The following is a 12,301-nucleotide window of genomic DNA, read 5'->3' as shown; positions in this document are numbered from 1 at the left end:
CCAGGATTGAGGTAGGACTATACCTAACCATTCAAACTTGTGGCCTACATTGTCATAAAGTCATATTGTGACAATCCAAGCTTCTATATCTTTTTTTTATTGAAAAAATAAAATTATCGAGTTTTCATTATAAAACAAAACACGCTTCATATAGTTCAAGTGAATTTGAAATTTAAAGTTTGAATTGATTGCAGTGTTTTAAAGTATTCATAAACATCAAATCCTACTAATGTGTTGTCAGTAGATTTGTTGAAATTTGCGTCGTTTGAAGGACAAAGAAAAAAAAAATTTATCCGTAAGCCGACGTTTTGTTTTATTCAACGGTATCATACGTACATTGAGACACATGATTTTTTTTGTGTGATGTTGTTCTATGGGAAACATTAGAAAATTGGACACCGAATAAAAACTTGAACCCCGAAGAAATTAAAAAAAAGGAAATGAAAATATGTAATGTTTCTTAAACATTGTCAAATCTCGAGCAAATAAAGTCAGGTTTAGAAAGTCAATAAAATGGCAGATTTGAAACATACAAATATAGAATTTAGAATATTTACCATAACTCATGTATTACAATATCACTTGTTTGTCCCAATGAAATTAGATCTTAATAAATGTATTTCATGTAATTACTTACCTTTCTAGAAAGGAATAGTAATACTGTCTATATGTTCAATCGTACTAACCATATATAAAAAGAAACTGACTATAAAGTGATCGAGTCTATTTCAAATGTGAGGCCAACATGGCATCTAAACATTATACATAACTTTGTATTGTTTTATTGTTAAAAATCCATCTATCTCGTCCAAATAATTTTAAAACTGATTTATAAATTACGAATGTATAAACAAAACGTTTTGAATATTTAATTTCAAATCAAAGAAGGTTTTATTTCACAGACAACATACACATTCGAAGAAAAAATCTTTAAAATAGACGGAACTTAAATGGAATTCCTTATTTCATCTTATGACCTACAATAATCCCAATAATACATACAGCAATCATGTTTTCCACACAAATTTAAAGAAGAAAAACATGTTAACAGCCATTATTTTGTCCCCGACAATAATAGTACCAATGAGAATTTGCGATCTTACAACAAAGTAAGTTAATCACTTTTTCGTATTAGTAACCACACTTGATCATCATTTTCATCTCCACTTCCGTTTAGTTCGTCTTCCTCTGCGGCATAGAAAACGTAGTCGTTGTATACCTTATTAATGATGCGAACGAAGCCTTTACTTTCGCTGTCTTCTTCAAAAACCCAGAGGGAGTTGTCACGAGCTACATCCGTCATCGACAATGCGCAGCCGTCATAACATAAATGCTTCCGGTCTCTTACAATGGAATAGTAACCGTTAGATTTCTTTGAAATAAACCACAACTGATCTTCAAACATTTGTCCGTCGAAGCACCCAAGCTCCTCTCGATCATCGTTGTAAAATAAGCGGAATCCATTGAGTTTGTTCTGAATAAAGTATTTCCCTGCTGTTAAATCAACCATGGTTTGTGGTGGGTCTGAGGTAGGATACCTGAATTGCAAATCAGTATATTACGTTTAATAAAAAAAACAATTATAGAGAAAACAATTTAATATTGGTCCCACTACACGTGCTCATATAAAAGATTCAAACTAAAAGTTAATCCTTGTAGCAGTCAAATCAATACATAATTTCTAAAAAGTCTTTGTCATATGCATTCTTGATTACTTAACAAAGTAATAACCTTGTTTGTTTCTCCCACTCTGACACTCTGAAAGGATATGCCATTATACATTTCTATCGTTTTTATACTGATGGTTAGATCCAAATTTGTAAAGAAATGATATATTTTTTGAAATTAGACAAAGAAGTTTTATTCTTGTCAGAGTGCCGAATTAGCATACAACATTTATTAATGAAAACAACACGTTATAAATTTCATGCGTCCGAAGCGCTTTCACCAGTAACGCCATAATCCAAATATTTGAAAGCCAAGGAAGTATAAGAAACGAAACGAAACAGCTGAAGAGCTATGTGATCAAAAAGGAACATAGCAAAATCCATCTAATGTCAATTTTGCCTGAGGGAGTTTCTTTATAATTTCAAAATTTATAAGCGGACAATTTTAAAAAAGTTTGTTATAAATCATGACAGTACCGAGGTACCGACTACTGAGCTGATGACACCCGCGGGGACTGATCTTCCTCAAGCAGAAGTATCGACCCAGTGCTGTAAAAACACGTTATGAATTTCATGCGTCCGATGCGTTTTATGGATTTAACTTCATCAGGAACGATCAAAGCCGAATATTTGGAAGCCAAGGATGTATAAGAACCGAAACAATTGAAGAGCTATGAGATAAAAAAAGGACCTAGAAAATAGCCAAATCCATCTAATACTGATTATCAACAGTCATTTCAAATTACTTTTATATTCATTATCATACAAGTACACTTTGTTATATGAAAGGTCACTCCTTGCTTGCTCATGTAAAGGATTATTAGAATTGCATGGATGTTCACTTGGAGACGATAGTTTGGCATTATTCTATACTCAATTTTGCAAAAGATTGTTTCAATTAATGCAGACATCAGAATAAAATATGGAAGAAAAAAGGCTAAAAAGTTATGTAGCATATCAGGTTGCACTAGGCTAAATATTGTATATTTGAAAGCTGACTTTTGTTTGATACCAAAAGTAGTGCAGACTGGAAGGTTATGAGGTACTTATGTATTAAATAGACTACGATACTTTGAAAGTATAAGCTGTGATTTTAATTATCTGACAATTTTCCAGAAGAATTTGAAATTATATACATTATTAAATGGCTTCTCATATATCTCTAGGCTTATACTATATTCCAGGGCTTGTGTTTCATATCATGATTTCCAAATGATACACTTGATGTCATTATTTCGACAGTTTTACGGACGCCATCATGACTTGGTTGACCGTTCTGTGTCACTGATGACCACGGATATGTTTCACTTGTCGTAGCCACAACCACGTCATCACTACCACAACGTCTGCAACCACTGGAGGAGGAACCGCTACCCTCTTTGAGCTTCTCAGTTCACTCTTGGATTTTTGGTTCAGTGTGTTGCTTAATCTTTAGTACTTTAGTAGTGTTTTATTGACCTTTTTGTTCTGTTCGCCATTTTTCTGTATAGCTATGGTGTTACTAAATTGCTAAGATCATTCTGGTCTGAACCGATATCAAAAGATTGACAACATACGAAGGAAATGTTTTACAGTGTCATACATTTAATGTTCATTTCGCCGTCAAATTTATTTGCAGCGAATTAAGAAGAAGATAATTTATTTTCCGGATGTTTAGTACATGTATTATACCAGGGAGAAACTTACGTACAAAGTGCCTCAAATGTTTTATAGGCTATTGAACTAACTGCAAGGAAACATTAAACTCAAAAGAATAGCTCTAGATTTTTAAAACATCTTTGATTGTTTATGTTGAGGCATTTCAGGCAGTGTCAATACCACAATGGCATTTGGTTTATATCTGAAACTTGTAAAACCATCCGAGAAGACACTTTTACATCATTATGATCCTTGACTTTCAGTTCTATATGTACAAAATCAATGCTAACTTGAGTCTGGACTAAAGAGGTAAAGGTTATGAATAAATTTTATCACGAGGGAAGCCGAAACACATTACAAACTTTTAAAACAGTAAACAATGGTTTTGGTTTACTTCGAATACGAATAAAACACAACAACTTGCAACTGACTTGTGTTAAAACATTCCTTAATTAGAAACCAGTTGCCAACATGGAATTTGTTTATTCTTAGCTTCGGTAAACATTGAAGAATTTTCTGTGAAAGACAGTTGGCTACATAATGTAATTTTACAGACGCACATAGTTTAAACATCAATAATTTCCATTGGATACCACACAGTGTCGAGCAAAGGTTTCATAATAAACTGATTCTGCCGTTGTCTTTTTCTTACATAATCGTTTCCTTTAACTCTATGCAAAAATGTGTTTGCAAAGATTCAGTGAAGATTTAAATGCATTTCACTACAGAAATGGAATCTAAGAAAGTCTTAACAAAATCCCGAACCCCAATGTAAATTCAAAAAAGGGGTTGTCCATAAAAACTCAAACAAAATTATAAAATTCTGGCTTTTTACACCAACATATTGGTTTTGTATAGAATACAGGAAATCAAAGACTTTTTATTGAAGTTCACACGTTAACGAATATGACAGGGCTTTATAAGCAAATAGTGATACTTATTTACCTGATGCTGTTAAGACAATAGTCGGAGAAAAAAACCCCGCCGAATCGTTACACGGCTTCCAATGGAATGAATCTTTAGTTAATGGCGTATGGGCATATTGTAATACAATGAATTACAAAGAAATATGTAAATAGATAAAACTACTAATAAGTGTTCAGTACGACATTAATAGGTATCATTTTATGATAATATTTGTTTACCGCTAATGTAAATAGAACATAGTTACAACAACCATATGTTACAATCGGTTATTTTCGAGTTACTTCAATGCTTGTTCTCTTTATTTGTAATAGTGACTTGTCAAAAGAGAATGCAATTAGTAACTAACTGTAGTCACGAGAACATGTTTTAATTGTATTTATTGATTATATCAAAACGATATTACTTAAAGTTTTGAAAGGAACGAGTCTATGGAGAGAAAATGATCATACCAAGAGATGTAGTTTAAAAGTACAAAATACTATATACTCATGTAATATTTACATAGTTATGTTCTGTTTCTTGAAGACAAAATCTTGAAGAAAAAACGTCCTTTGCGTTTATGACTTATCATAATATTTTTTCCTTATTACAACCAATACATCGGGTACCAATCAATAGAGTAGACATTGCTCGCCCCTACGTAACACCCTAGTTGATACTCAGTTCACATCTGCTTGTTGTTGGGGTTTCTATCCCTCAATGTTTGATTTTCTGTTGAATGCTTTGTCGGTTACTATTTGTCTTTTCATGTTCATTTCACTGGTGTCGTTTGTTTTGGACTTGTTAATAATGTTAGAGTTTATGTAAAGTTCAATTTCGTCTTTTGCTGATGTTATACATGTATTTACCCTGGCAACAGGACAATGACATCAGGACGATGTGTTAAACTCATCACATACTGATGGGTGTGATCTCTGTTCAGTTTGTTGAACTCATACAATATGTCCCTTAAAGGCCATGACCTGCAAACAGCTTTAACATAATAAATGCTGCGTCCAATTTAAAGCTGCTGACCAAAACACCTGTCCCATTTATCTCTTCTGTATCATGATCTAATAATCATTGATGTACTGGTAATAATAATTTATCCGCAAATTTGTGTTCTAGGTAAGTTTTCGTTTATCTACATAGGAATGAATATTTTTGTAATCTGGAAAATGTAACAGTCTAAAAACTTATATATACATCAACTGTTAAATGTTTCTTTTCTTTCAAATTTCTTTTGTTGCGACATTACAAATTACGATGCTGACTAACGTAAGCGCAGCAACTACGATTTTTCAAATCTTTGGTTTGACCCGGCCGCTTGGATTCTCACACAACCCCCGCAGTAGAGGCGAGCAAGCCACCACTAGATCAACAAGCCGTTTCACACAAGTGATGCAGCCAAGTCTTATCAAGGTACTTCGAAATCAAATAATTTAATTTATATTATTTTAAATAACTTTAAAGCTGGCCTATTGGTTGTCTATATAATAGAAAAAAACAGACACATTATTTCGTGATTTCTCCCATTCAATGCTGAATTTTGATTATCAATAATTTTCTAATACTACATCGGGAACCTACCCAAAGGATCTTTAATTAAAAAAGATTCATAGCAATAGCAAACATAAACGTGGTTATCACATCTTAAGTTTTTTTTCCGAGAAGACGAAATTATTTACAGTTGACATTCTTGGAATGCCTGCTACAAAAAAACCTGTGGGCGAGTGGCAAGGAAATGCACCAGATTATCAAGTTAGTTTTTACTATATCTAGCAGTTAAATCTGATATGTGAAAGTTTCGTGTAATACATGTGTAAGTAATATCTGCATGACATTGGACTGAAAATCTTTCTGTTCTTAAGGATGTTCGCTCCTCTTGTTTTTGAATTTTTACCAGATATTCGAAATCCTTGGGTTTTATACATGTAGTGTCATTAAAAAAATTTGCCCACAAACCCCTACTTTTCTTTTTATAATTTTATTATGTAAAGTTTAAAAAGCAAGTTTAGAAAATCTTATAAAATCCTTTTTATTTTTTCATAGTCTTTGAAAGTAAAAAGATGCCAATGTTAAATGTATGAAAAATCTAGAGAGAATCACTTCCCGCCAAATTTTCAATCACTTATATCTCGAAAACAAGCACACGAACCCTTCATTTTTTTCTGCTTTTTTAGTTCCTTTATTCATATACTTCCAATTTATAACAATCTTTTCAAAAGCTTGTTAAGGAGAGGAATTTGTATAAGTAACTTGTCACTTGTTTTCCAATCCATGTATTGTATTGATGTACGTATTTACTTATCTGTTTCTAAATAAAATATTGTTTACACTAAAAGCTTGTTATTTTGAAACAGAGTAGCGAACATCCTTAATATTGACAAGAACTAATGAAACCACAAAATCAGTCTTGGAAATCCCGTATTAACGCAAACATGAATACAATAAACCACACATCGGTAGTTTTTCCTAATATATGTTGTTCTGTGGAAATGTTTTCCAAGAAGAATGCTTCTCATCACGTATAACTACTTTGACATGTAAACGTGATTTGCAGCAAATTAGTATTAGGTGTACCAGTTATTGCAAAAATGAAAGTATGATGTACTGTTAATTGCAGGTATCGACATTTATTTCATGGAAATGACCGGTACACCGAATTCCAAGACAATGATTTTAAATCAACATCTGAACTACCCTACAAAAATGTATATTTTGTTTATTTCAGTATTCTACTTAAATGTGTTATACATTCCATTGTTCATGTACCCCTTGAGCCCATTTATATGAAAAATAAAATTGTTCGTTTGTGGGAGATTTAAACTGGTGTGCACGAGGATCAAAAGCTATACGCGCAAATTTCAAACTAGTATGCACGACTTATAATACTAGTTCGCACAAATTAATCTAGCGCGCATGGTGTTCAAATCATTAAATAGGAGTGTTACTTAACACCGAGTTAAAGTTCAAGTTTCACTTCGATTTCGAGTTCAATTAAAATTCAAATTTGTCTTTTGTTGCTTTTATACATGTATTAACCCTCAAAACAGGACAATGACAGCAGTACAATGACACCAGAACAATGTGTTATACTCGTCACATACTAATGGGTATGGTCTCAGTTCAGTTTGTTGAACTCAAACAATATGTCCCTTAACGGTCGTGACCTGTAAACAGCTTTCAAACATTAAATGCTGCGTCAAAGTTGACGCTGCTGACAAAACACCTGTCCCATTTAACTCTTGTGTAGCACGTTTGTATAATACTGAAATGATAATTGATGTACTGGTAATAATAATTTATCCGCAAAATTGTGTTATAGCTATTTGATACAGATAACTTTCCGTTTATCATCATATGAACGAATATTTTCGTAATCTGAAAAATGTAACAGTTTAATAACTTATATATACATCAACTGTTAAATGTTTCTTATTTCAAATTTCGTGATTGTTTTCTTGTTAGGCCGTTGCGATATTACTAATTATGATAATTATGAATTAGCGGAGGAGCAGTAACTACGAATTTCCAAATCCTTGGTTTGACCCGGCCGCGGAGATTTCTCTATACACCCAAATAGTCGTTGTTTTCTTCCTCGGTGGTTAAGTTTTTTTTTTTTTGACGGTGATATTTTTTTCTTTTGTCCTTCCCTATGAAGCATAAATTTATAACTATGTCGCGATTCCCATGTCTATAGTCATGTTTTATATGTCAATGTACGCCATCTATGTATACATAATAAATTATAAATTCACGGATTACTCATAAACTTAAATAAAATATTTCATAGATACAAAGATTTAATTTCGGAGTCTTGCTGTATTTGTATAAATCTTATAACAAACTGGTTAACGCATCGTTAATATTTCGAGGATGATGTTACTAGTGCTCGTAGATAAATATACTATCCATATACAAAAGAGATGGAAACTTATTGATTCTTTAAAATTCCTAAATATTATTAATTTAGCATTGAAGTAATATCTTTGAATATTGTCTGTTTCTTGGTTCTAACATTGTTTTTTTTTAAGTTTGAACAGAGGCAACAGTAGTTTACTGATGTTCAAATCGCGTACGTCCATTAAGAATAGAAATAAAAATAAAAATAAAAAGATAAGAACAGCCCCTGAGGGAATTGCATAATTTTCAAATGGGGCGAGACCGGATCCGTCGACAGGGTAAGCGACTCCTGCTTTGCTAATCCACACTCAGTATAAACGTATACTAGGGAATAGGACACAATGGGTAAATTTACGGATCACATGACTTTTATGCTATCTGAAGAACCGTGAAAACATATCTCTTGTGAGATGAGACACAAACATATCGGATTGATCAACAATGATGCTGACATAACTAAGAATGGCCATCCAGGTATTTTAAATACTTATGGTCCTACATCCTGTCAATACTCATATTTCTTATTTGCAAAAGGTCATACTTTCATCACACGTGATATCATATATTACACTTAATCCATTTACTGCGTACTGATTATTATTTCAATCTTACTTAACATAGAGCTAATTTTAAGTAACTGCAAAGTACTCTTAGCTTAGATCAGTACTTTGTGTCTGTTTCCTTCTCGTTTTTTTTTGTGCCAAGTACAAATCGAAAAAGTCATGTCCTTTCCAACTTATGTTAAACATTTATTCTTATGGTGTTGTTACAACACTTACCAATGTTAGGGGAGAGTTGAACATTCACAAATATGTTAAACCCGCTTCATTCTTTATGTGCCTGTTTAAAGCCATAAAGCATAAATTTTCTCTTTATAATTGTCCTACATTTTGTCAAGGTAGGTCCTTGTAGTTTTGCTCATCGTTGAAGGCCATATTGTGACCTATTTGTGTTTTTGCATCTTTGTCATTTTGATTTAATGGATAGTTGTCTTATTGGGTATCATACCACATATTCTTTTTAGGCTCTTCAACATACTACTGCATCTATCCTATCAATAGATTGACATAGATCAAGAGAAAAGCAGAAATAAAACAATGATTGACAATTTGTCCAACACTATTTCAAAATAATAAGTTTTCTAAAATGTTATGAATATAATATCTGAACTGCTGCATGTTCTGTTGATGTATTTTTCTTTTTTGTCCATATACTGCCGATGGAACATATGTAATTTACCAGTCATCGGGTATCTTTCCTTTCTTTATTTAAAAATTTCACTGGCTAGTTCTTTCAGTATCGTGGTTTGATGTTGTCTGGTACTACTGCCTTGTGTGATTTAAGATTTTACTTTTTTTCACTGCATTATAAGCGATGATTATATCTGCGTTGTATGGATAATTTTCTGATATAACTGTCATGAGCTTTGTTTTCCTGTCAAATTGTCTTTTACTGATAGGACATGCAGTGTGAAAGACTGATTGGAACTGAGCAATTAGTATACTAGTATTTGCTTTATTTATTAAATCAGTTTCTGCTTTGAAATTTCTTCGAAGTTCTGCTACTCCATTTTTATCACTCTTCTTATGTTTGATGTAGAACTGTCAGGTCAGGATCTGTTCTAGGGTAGAGCCGTCAGCACCTATTATAGGGTAGCACTGTCAGATTTTTTTCTATTAGGACATATTCTAAGGTAGAACTGGCAGAATCTATTCTAGGGTAGAACTGTCAGAATTTATTCTATGGTAGAGCTGTCAGGATCTATTTCACAATATGTATTCTAGGGTAGAACCTTCATGATCTTGTCAAGGGTAGGGCTACCTTGATCAGTTCTAAAGTAGAACTGTCATGATGTATTTGATGTAGAACTCTCAGGATATATTCTTGGGTAGAGCTGTTTGTGAGTACCTATTCTGATGCAGAACTGTCATGATCTATTCCAAGGTACACCTGTCACAATCTACTCTAGGGTAGGGCTGTCATGATCTATTCTCTCATGATCTATTCTAGGGTAGAACTGTCAGGATATATTCTTTGGTAGAGGCGTGAGGACTTCTTCTAGGGTAGGAACGACATTATATAAATAACACATATCTGAGAAGGTGATATAGTAAATTGTTACCCCGAGAAAACATTGTCAACTGAGGCGAAGCCAAGGTTGACAATGTCTTTTCGAGGGGTAACAATCTGCTCTTACAGCCTCTCAGATATGTGTTATTTAATATATTATACCGAATGTTCTATTATTACTGTCTATCAAATTTCAAATTCAAAGTAATAAACTATGTCGTCTTGTACATAACAATCATCCGTATTTGTTAAAGCGCACATTTGAGCAAGCGTGTCTGTGAAGGGTAATATGAGGTTTTTTTCCATGGGATAGAGTAAATTGTCTCCCCCGTATTAACCAATCAAAATCTGGCATTTTGACATGAAATATAATAAAATCTATTAGCAGGTACAATTGCCACGATCTATTCTCTCATGATCTATTCTAGGGTAGAAATGTCTTGATCCTTTCAAGGTTTTGACTGTCAAGATATATCCTTAGGTAGAGCCATCAGGACCTATTCTAGGGTAGCACTGTTTTTCTATGGTATACTGAAAGGATATATTCTTTGGTAGAGCTGTGAGGACCTATTCTAGGGTAAAACTGACATAATTTATTATAAGGTACAATTGTCAAGATCTATTCTGTCATGATCTATTCTAATGTAGAACCGTCATGATCAAAATTCAAGGCTATAACTGTCAAGATATATCCTTGGGTAGAGCTGTGAGGACCTATTGTAGGGTAGAACTGTCAAGATCTTTTCTAGGATAAAGCTATCAGGATCAATTTGAGGATAGAACTATCTAGATTGTGATTTCGCATTTGAAAATACAACGCGACAACACAAACTATCAGGATCTATTCTAGGGTCAGCATCAATTTTCTCATGATGTATTTTAGAGTAGAGCTGTCTTGATATATTCTAAGGTAGAGCTGTCATGATCACAAAATCGCAAAATAATGAACGCGAAAATCTTGAATGAAAAAAGCGCCAAAGCGGAAGTAAAAAACGCGAAATAAAATTTATTTTGTGTTTTCTCATTTCCGCTTTAGCGATTTTGCGATTTCGCATTTGAAAATACCACGTGACAACGCGAATCGCGAAAATGCAAAATTAGCCGCATCCGACTGCCATATCGATTAAACTATTCTGACGAAAATTGATATCAATGTTTAGTCATGACGGTAAATTTCCATAAAAGCTGATGAGTTTACTAATATTAGAATTGATTGTAAGTAATTTGAAAAATACATATATTGTAAGGTATAGCTCCCTCGTGCAAAATGAAATGGTATGATGAATTGTGAAAATACGGAAATTTGGTAAAAGGACAGATCATGAGTAACGTCCTTTTCCACATGAATCATGGTCTTTAATTTGAACGTTTATTGCTGTGTTTTTTCTACATTAAAGTGCTTAAGTTTAATACTTATAGTATCGTTATTACTTTCTTAATAGAGCGTTATTTCTATAGCAGTATTCATGATTGTCCGTTGCTGCTGTTGTCTTTGACTCATTGTAATTGTGGGTATGCAAAAATTGACGCTTCTGACTGAATTTGAAGAAATAATTAACTAAAATTATACATAGATACGATAAATAGCCTTATAAAACGTCTATTTACTTTGATAGTTGTCCTTCTTTAAGCGAAAGTGTTCAATGAAACAAATAAAACTGTTAAGGATGACATTAAATAAGTCAAATCTATATCAAAGTTTCCAAATTCGAATACAATAAGTGAAAGTTATAAAATGCATTTGATAATGTCTCAAAATGGTGATAAGAGTAGTTTCATCTTCCTTGACACGGGCAAATGTTTGATAAAAGACGCCAAAGGTACCAAGAAGACATTTAGAACTCATAAGTCGAAGAAAACACTACATAGAAATCTAAAGATTGAGCAACACGAACCAAACCAAAACAAAAGGAAATGAACACAGTTGTCATTGGAATATTAAGCAGTTTCTGCTCCACATTTTGCATCTGACATGTTGCTCATGCAAATATATTTCATAACAGTCAACCAACTCGTGATTGCTATCGAGAATCCTTCAAAGGAATGACGTTAATTTTGCCACGCACGTGGAACACTTGGTTCAATAGCTTCAGTGTAGGAAGCCCACCTTTATC

This window comes from Mytilus californianus, unplaced genomic scaffold (assembly GCF_021869535.1).
Source record: "Mytilus californianus isolate M0D057914Y unplaced genomic scaffold, xbMytCali1.0.p SCAF_11, whole genome shotgun sequence".
Lineage (NCBI taxonomy): Eukaryota > Metazoa > Mollusca > Bivalvia > Mytilida > Mytilidae > Mytilus > Mytilus californianus.
Note: the sequence above shows the minus strand (reverse complement) of the source record.